An 8,109-nucleotide genomic window follows, 5' to 3' on the forward strand; every position below is an offset into this window, starting at 1 on the left:
TTGTTCCATTGGAAACATGCTTGGTCGACAACCAAGCATGCCACTATCGTCTAGGATGTCCAAAGTGTACTTCCGTTGGCTTAGAACCAGGCCCTCAGAAGTACGGGCCACCTCAATACCCAAAAAATATTTTAGTGTCCCAAGATCTTTGATGCTGAACTGTTTATCAAGATAGGTTTTTGTATCTTGTATCATTGACTTATTATTCCCAACAATGATCACATCGTCAACATAAATGAGAGCAGTAACAAAGACATCGCCTTTATTGTAAATGAACAAAGAATGGTCGATTCCTTGAAACCGAGAGACAATAAGGCCATGGTAATTTTTGATACCAATTTCGAGAGGCTTGTTTCAGACCGTATAGGGATTTTCTGAGTCTACATACTTTGTTTCCTCCTTTCTCGAAACCTTGAGGAACCTTCATGTAAACCGCTTCATCTAAGTCTCCATGCAAGAAGGCGTTATTCACGTCTAATTGGTGAATGATCCAATCCTTTTTAACTGCAACGGTTAACAAGGTTCGGACGGTAACCAATTTGGCAACAGGGGCAAAGGTGTCGTGAAAGTCAACGCCTTCCATCTGAGTGAAACCTTTTGCTACAAGCCTTGCTTTGTACCTTTCGACCTCACCATTTGGTTTGTATTTTATCTTATAGACCCACTTGGAATCTATGGCTCTTTTCCCTTTTGGTAGTTCTTCAAGGGTCCATGTTCTGTTTGCTTCAAGTGCCTTTATTTCTTGCTTCATGGCTTCTATCCACTTCTCATTTTGCACTGCTTGTTTAAAATGTTTTGGCTCATCACCCGAGGTGATGGCTGCTAAAAAGGCTTTGTGAGTACTTGAGAATTTTTCATAAGAAATAAACTTTGCTAAAGGATATACCGTTGAAGACTCTTGGTTAGTAGTTGGTGGTGTAGGGTCTACAGATGGTGGCAACTTGACTATGTAATCATCAAGATGGTGGGGTCTTGATCGAACTCTTCTTTCACGAACAAGTTCTTCATTCTCAGTTTGAGATGTGCCATTCAAAGGTGGTTCAACTTCAAATTGGGCTTGTGGCCCACTTGTGGAAATGGACTCTTGGTTTTGGATAATAAAGGGCTCAAAAGAATTAACTACTTCTAACCCAACTTCATTCTCTACTTCATGTCCAGAACTTGGCTCACTCAAAGGAGTCTGTTCATCTTGGGCTTGAGGCCCAACGTTGGTGTTCGATCCACTGATATTGGAATCAGTGATTGCATTTGAATTTCCTTTGTTATTTTCGAAAGCCTCATCATATTTATTGTAGTACCAACTCAGAAATTCAAACATGCTATTATCTTCCTTGTCATCAGAGTGGTCAATGGTGGCAAAAGGGAAAATAGTTTCAGCAAATTTAACGTCCCTCGATACGACAATTTTGTTGTATTTTGAGACGTATATTTTATATCCTTTTGTCCCTAGTGGGTAGCCCAAAAATATTCCAGCTCTCCCCCTTTCTTCAAACTTATCCCCTTTGGTTTCAGTGTTTCGGTAATATGCCAAGCAACCAAAAACTCTTATGACATCATAATTTGGTTTTTGTTTAAACAAAATTTCATGTGTGGTTTTATTACTAATGGCTTTAGAAGGGATGCGATTAATGATATACGTGGCTGTCAGTATACATTCACCCCAAAATTTAGTAGAAAGTTTAGCTTCAAATTTGAGAGCCCTTGCCGTTTCAAGCAAATGCCTATGTTTCATTCCACCACGCCGTTTTGTTGTGGTGTGTGTGGACACGTGGTTTCTATGACAATTCCTTGATCATTATAGAAATCAATCATGCGGTTTGAAGTAAAATCCCCCCCATTGTCACACCTAATTTTTTTTACATGTTTATCGAACTGTGTTTTGACCATCTTGCAAAAATTAATCAAACGGTCACTTTACTTGTGTTTTAGAAGATACACCCAAACGTTTCGGCTGTAATCGTCAATGATGATCAAAAAATAGCTTGCTTGTGACAAGGATGGAGTTCGGTACTTTCCCCAAATGTCACAATGCAACAAATCAAAGCAACCATGGCTCTTAATAGAACTAGTTGGAAAAGGTGACCTTATGTGTTTGGCTTTAGCACAAGAATCACAAATTGCATCTCTAGTTTTTAATGAAAAGTTCTTAACAAAATCAAACCGTGAAAGTTTATTATCTGATGCGTGACCCTATCTGTTATGCCACGTGTCAACAGTAGTCATCATTGCATTTCTTTCTCTTCCCACCATCCTAATCCGGTACAGACCTTGCTTGCACTTACCCACCCCAATCAAGTTCCTTGAACTCAATCCTTGCATAACACAAAATTCAGGAAAAAAAGGTTATAGCACATTGAAGGTCTTGGGATAAACGGCTAACAGATAAAAGGTTGCAAGTGAATTCTAGAACATATAAAACACGTTTGATTTTGGTTCCATTTGGAAGAGTATGATTTCCCTTCCCTTTAACTGGGATTGAGTCTCCATTTGGTATGGTGACCGGTAATTCATGAGAGGTTTCAATTCTTTCTTCAAGCCAATCACCTATGTGGGTTATGTGTTCAGTGGCACCTGAATCTATAACCCACTCATAACCTTCATCCGTTCTACCTGCCATGTTTGCGATCGGTGATGGTGCGCCATCTCCAATGGCTTTATTGGCGAAGTGATTCATAAATTGTTGGTATTGCTCACCGGTTAGTCCCGCTATGGAACTTGAATCACCTTCAAAACAAGTTGTCTTTGTCTTCGGGTCAGGAGTATTACTATAGGGTTTAGCCGGGTCGGTTTTGTTGCTGGTCATTGTTGACGAACAGAATTTTATAGGGTTTGAGAATAGGGTTTAATGTTTGCGAGTGACGGCTGTTTGTTTTGGTTCAGGCATACTCTCTGATACCATATTAGAATTGGTATTTTTCTTATTCTTGAATGAACAAATACAAAGGAATAAATAAGAGAACAAATCTCTAACAATGGAAACAAGAATAAGCAGGGAATGATATATGAATATATGCAATAATATATGCATAATATTTGGTAAATAATATCTCTTCCATTAAATATTGTGTGTTTACGTTTTGGTGAGTTATAACAATTCGTCCTTAACATACAGCCTAGTCGGCGATGACTGTTGTCATATGTTGTTGGGTTGGATTTTTGATAAGGAAGATTGGAATCTTCTCAACCTCCTCAGAAAACGGGTAAGTATGGAATTCGAGCAAGCCCAGACGATCGAGCATGGTTTTTACTACTTCGAGCAAGGTTCTGAACCTTAAATGGTTGATTCTTCTGTTGAAGGCTTCGAGCAAGCTACACTTCAACGAGCAAGGGTATACTTCTATCAAGCATGGATTGCGAATCGGGCAAACAGCTTGATCATACAAGTTCCAGCCAAGTGTTACGAGCACAGGATGATCGAGCACATGGGGACGAGCATGGATGCAATAAGAGGATGTCACGTGAATCAAAGCAAAAACTTCGAGCACAGTTCAGTTACCGAGCAAGATTTACATCCGAGCATGATAAAGATTGCTGAATAAGAAAAGCTGAAGACATCAAGAAGAATGAGCTTGCTCGATGGACTTATTCAAGCAAAGTTTAAACAAGTCAAGAGGAATGAAGCTTACTCGAAGAGAATATGTATTCTCCGAAAGAGAATATATTCTAAGTAAAGTATGCTCGAGGACACTCTCCGAGCACACCTTGTATAGGAAGCTTGCTCGAGCAAGGTATATACCTTGCTCGAGGTCTGAAACACTTCTATTAGATTTATTTTTCATTATGTAATGACTAGGACGTATACATGGAATGTTAGGGTCTATATATAGACATCCTAGGGTACGACTAGGGGATGGGTTTTTGGGCACGCATACTGACAATCTTTGTAGAAAAATATCAAAAGCCGCCGTCACACAAAACCCTAGACATTCCATTCACTGTATCATTGACGTATCATTTAATATAGTGAATCTTTGTCGTTGAAATAGTCTTTACCGATTATCATTTATTGTTTTGTGTTTGATAATTCTCCACAAGCTTTCATTCTCAATCATTGAATATCCTGATTCTGTCGGGATACTTAATCGGTCTTTGAGTAATTAAGTCGGTGTGTTCTTGTCAAACCTTTGCTAAGGTTGCACCCGATAGACGGTCCTGACAAGGAGAGATGAAGTGGTGTGACAGTTATTGGACAATCTGATCCCATGTTGAGATCTTTCCAATGAATTGACATAACTTTTTGAACTGGATTTTGATCTCTTGTTAACCTCAAACCCAAGCTTGAGCAAACGGAATGATTTCATTAACTTATAATCTTAATTTTTGCAAAGTTTGAGTGTGATTTTTGTCTTAACTTCTAGGCAAATGATTTTAATTTCACCGCTGTAATCTGTGTTTGTTCTAAGTATTTTCGAGTATGATCTAGAAATTAGAATGTACTTCGAGCTTACTTTTCATGTGTTTTGTTATCTTTGATCTTCAAGCATGAAGATATACTTTGTTATTTTACTAAGTATCTTCGAGCATGATGGCATGAGTAAGTATGATTTCAAGTTTACGAGCACGAGAACTGAATGATAGGAAACATCTAAGTGTTTCGAGCAAGGTCTGTGCTAGGTGTCTTAGTGAGCGTGTAGAGATGATTGAGTTAAAATTTCGAGATGAGTAAAGATGATTTTATTGCTTCGAAATTTTCGAGCACACTAGGGTACCAGTTTCTGTGCTCGAGTGCGGGATTAGGAAAGATTTTAAGGCTTTTCAAGCACAATGTACTTCGAGCACACAGGAATGCATCTCGAGCATAAGAAATTGATATATTTCTAAGTATGCTCAAGCAAGCATTGTACCATGTCCTTGTGTATAGGGGGAGCAAGTTTGTTTATTTTGGCTGTATACTCGAGCAAGGGTGGTAAATGTGAATTTGAAATTAAATGACAACTGTCGTGTGCTAGACGACAAACTAAGGTACTGTACCACCAAATCGTTAAGTATAAAAAGGGGACTTAGAAAGTTTTTCACACATTATTCTCTAATTAAACCTAGACGAAAACCCTCTTGCTCGTGCTATCTTCCCCTTGCTCGCTGTTCTATTACTTGTTAATGTCTCTTCGATTATAGCCATTAGCTTTGTTTCGATTTCGGTAAGACATCGCAGGTCGATAATCGTCGCACCGATTTTGAAATTAGGGTTTCCAATTGACCAAATTGACTAACTGTTTACTTGTTTTGCAGGTACGCATATTACTAAGGAACAGGTTAATTAGGGACGCCATTAATCATCAATCTATTCTCCTATATTAGTTCTGCAACTTTGTGTACTGACAAAACTTCTTGTTTTTGCAGAACAGATGGCTTTCAAATTCGAAAAACGGCATAATATGTGTGCTTGATTGGAGATAGACGATGACAACCTTGAGTTGGAGCCAATGATGAACTTTCTGAGAAACTCCAATCTGAGGGTGGCGTTAACTACCGACCCCACAATATACAGAAATCATATTTTAGATTTTTGGGGGTCTGCCACATATGTCAATGACGTAAATGGGGAAAGAATTGAGGCGTCCATTCTAAATCATGACATTGAGATAACCGAAGCCTCAATCTGAGCTGCACTGGACCTTCACGACAATTTTGAGGATCAGCCGTCCTACTCAACCCCAAGGCTACTAAGAGTTTTTCAAGAGACTATGGGCTATCAGGGAGGCGTTAAGGAAGGAAAGTTCCAAAAGGGAAGTTTTCCATTAATCTACAGATTTTTGATTCATCACGTAATCCAGTCCTTATCTCCTCGGAGAGGGACTTGGACTTTGTTGAGCAGAGAGCTTGGGACTCTCATAGTCGCCATTCTTTACCAGCAAACTTTTAATATTTCAAGACTTATTTTTCAAGGAATGATCTCCAATGCAGAGAAGAATGTTACTCAACGTTTTCTGATGTATCCAAGGTTTCTTCAAATTTTAATAAACAGAGCCTTACCAGAAATTTAAAGAACAGGGCAGATTTTGAAGTTGCAGGACTCAAACATATGCAAACGTATGAAGGATGCTCAGAGTAACTTCATTGAGAATGATGACTGGGATGTACTCCCATGGTTACTTATTCCTACACTGGGTCCCATTGATGTACCAAAGACCCCTGGTAACAGTGATGAGGAGGTTGATAATGGTGATGATAATGATAATGATGATGAGGATGGTGCCGATGGAGGAGATGCAATGGTTATTGACAGTGCTGCTGATGCACCGGTTGTAATTGGAGAGACTGTGTATGAACTTGGACAAGAAGCTCATGAGCCAACTGATAATGATGAGATTCGTTCTTCACTTGTCACAACTGAGCCAACTGAACAAGACATACCTATCCATCAACAATCTGAACCTGCTACTCTCTCAACTCAAGTCCCATAACCATACACCGTTCCATCCCCTGAAACTGAAGATACTGAACCATTCTCTGAACCAGCTCCAAAACCTACTGCTGAAACCCCACCATCAAGTCCAAATCTTTATGATATTGTGTGTGAAAATGCCAAACTGGAGTTTGAGAACATCATGCTGAGAGAGAAGAATGCCATTTTGGCTGCAAAGAACTCGTCTCTGGAAGCTGCACTGCAGGAGGCGTTACTGAAAATTCAAACTCTTGAGGGGCAGTATGAGGTTGAGAAGACCTCAGATGCACCAAAACAGGGGAAGAATATTAGTGTTGAAAAGGAAGTTGGACTTGAAGAGGAAGTTGGACCATCTGATGCTTTAAACATGCTAAACCAAGCATATGATGATGGAGAATCAGAAGGTGAGGGGGAGAAAACTGGAGAAGATGAATCTGAAAAAGAAAATTTGAAGAGGAAATAAAAGGGAAAAGGGATTGCCCACACAGATGATGACTTACATCATTTACCCAAGCATGCAGTTCAGTCTGATGATCTATTTTTTATGGAAGATTTTATTGATAAAGACATGGCTGAAGCTAAATCTGTGAAAACTGCAATCAATTTAAAGAATGAAGAGTTGGAGGCCCTTGAAAGGGAAGAAAGAGTGGAAGAAGAGGAGGAAATCCCTCAAGAAGTAATAGAAGCTCTGATTGATATGAAAGAAAAGGAAGAGGCAGAAGAGAGATTAAGAGAGGCTGATGATGCTATTCGAGCTACATTGGAGGCTCTAAAAGCAAGACAAAATGATGATACACAAGAGCCCACATCAGTCGAACAAGATGTAGTTGAGCCTGAAGTGGCTGAAGAGCCTGCAAAGAATGAACAAGAAAAAGATGCAGAGCCTTTGATCACTGAGCCTGAAGAGGATGAAGTAAATGAAGATGAACTAGGATTGGGACCAGTTATTCATGAAGAAGATGAAACCATTGAAGTCTCAGCAAGCATTATGGTTAAGTTGATTATAATGAAGGATCTTACACTGATTCTGAATAATCCAGAGAGACATCATCCAGAGATTATGATGGAAGAAAGAAAGGCTCAACTAGAATTTATAAATCTGAGCAAAGGAGAATCAAGACCTAAAGAACATGTTGAACCAAGTGAACCCATCATTCAAAAGGTCACTGAAGAAACTTAAGAGACTCATAGAAATGAAGATGTTATTGAAGAATCTGAGTCTGTGGATGAGGAGATAGTTATTGAAGAACCAGAAACAGAAGTGGAGCAGCCCGATACATTCATTCCAACTCAATCAAGATTAAAAAGAAAAGACACAACTAAGATTGAGACACCAAAATCCAAAAGACAAAAATTGGTGTATAAGATGAGGAGAGACAAACTAGAAGAAAGAAGAAGAGCTCAATCCAAACAAAATGATGAACCAATGATTGAGGCTCTTCATAATCTTGAAGAAGTGGTGGACTTGGATGGTGAGAGTGAAGATGAGGAAGAAGTGAAGGAAGCTGAAAAGATAAATGAAAATGTTGAATATTTGATCAGTTTGGGCTATGATCCTCTGCATGTTCAAAGACTATCAAAAGAGGATGTGGCAAGAGAAGCTGAGGGGTGGAGAATTAGGAAAGGAAAAAGAGAAGTATTGATAAAGGCTGGTCATAAGCTTGCTTTCCTGAACTTACAGCCATTTGACAAGATTGATGGTTTGTACAAAAGGGCTCTCATGG

The sequence above is a fragment of the Bidens hawaiensis genome, unplaced genomic scaffold (genome assembly GCF_021521415.1).
Source record: "Bidens hawaiensis isolate Kalapana, Puna unplaced genomic scaffold, B.hawaiensis_p1.1 tig00035947_1, whole genome shotgun sequence".
Taxonomy (NCBI): domain Eukaryota; kingdom Viridiplantae; phylum Streptophyta; class Magnoliopsida; order Asterales; family Asteraceae; genus Bidens; species Bidens hawaiensis.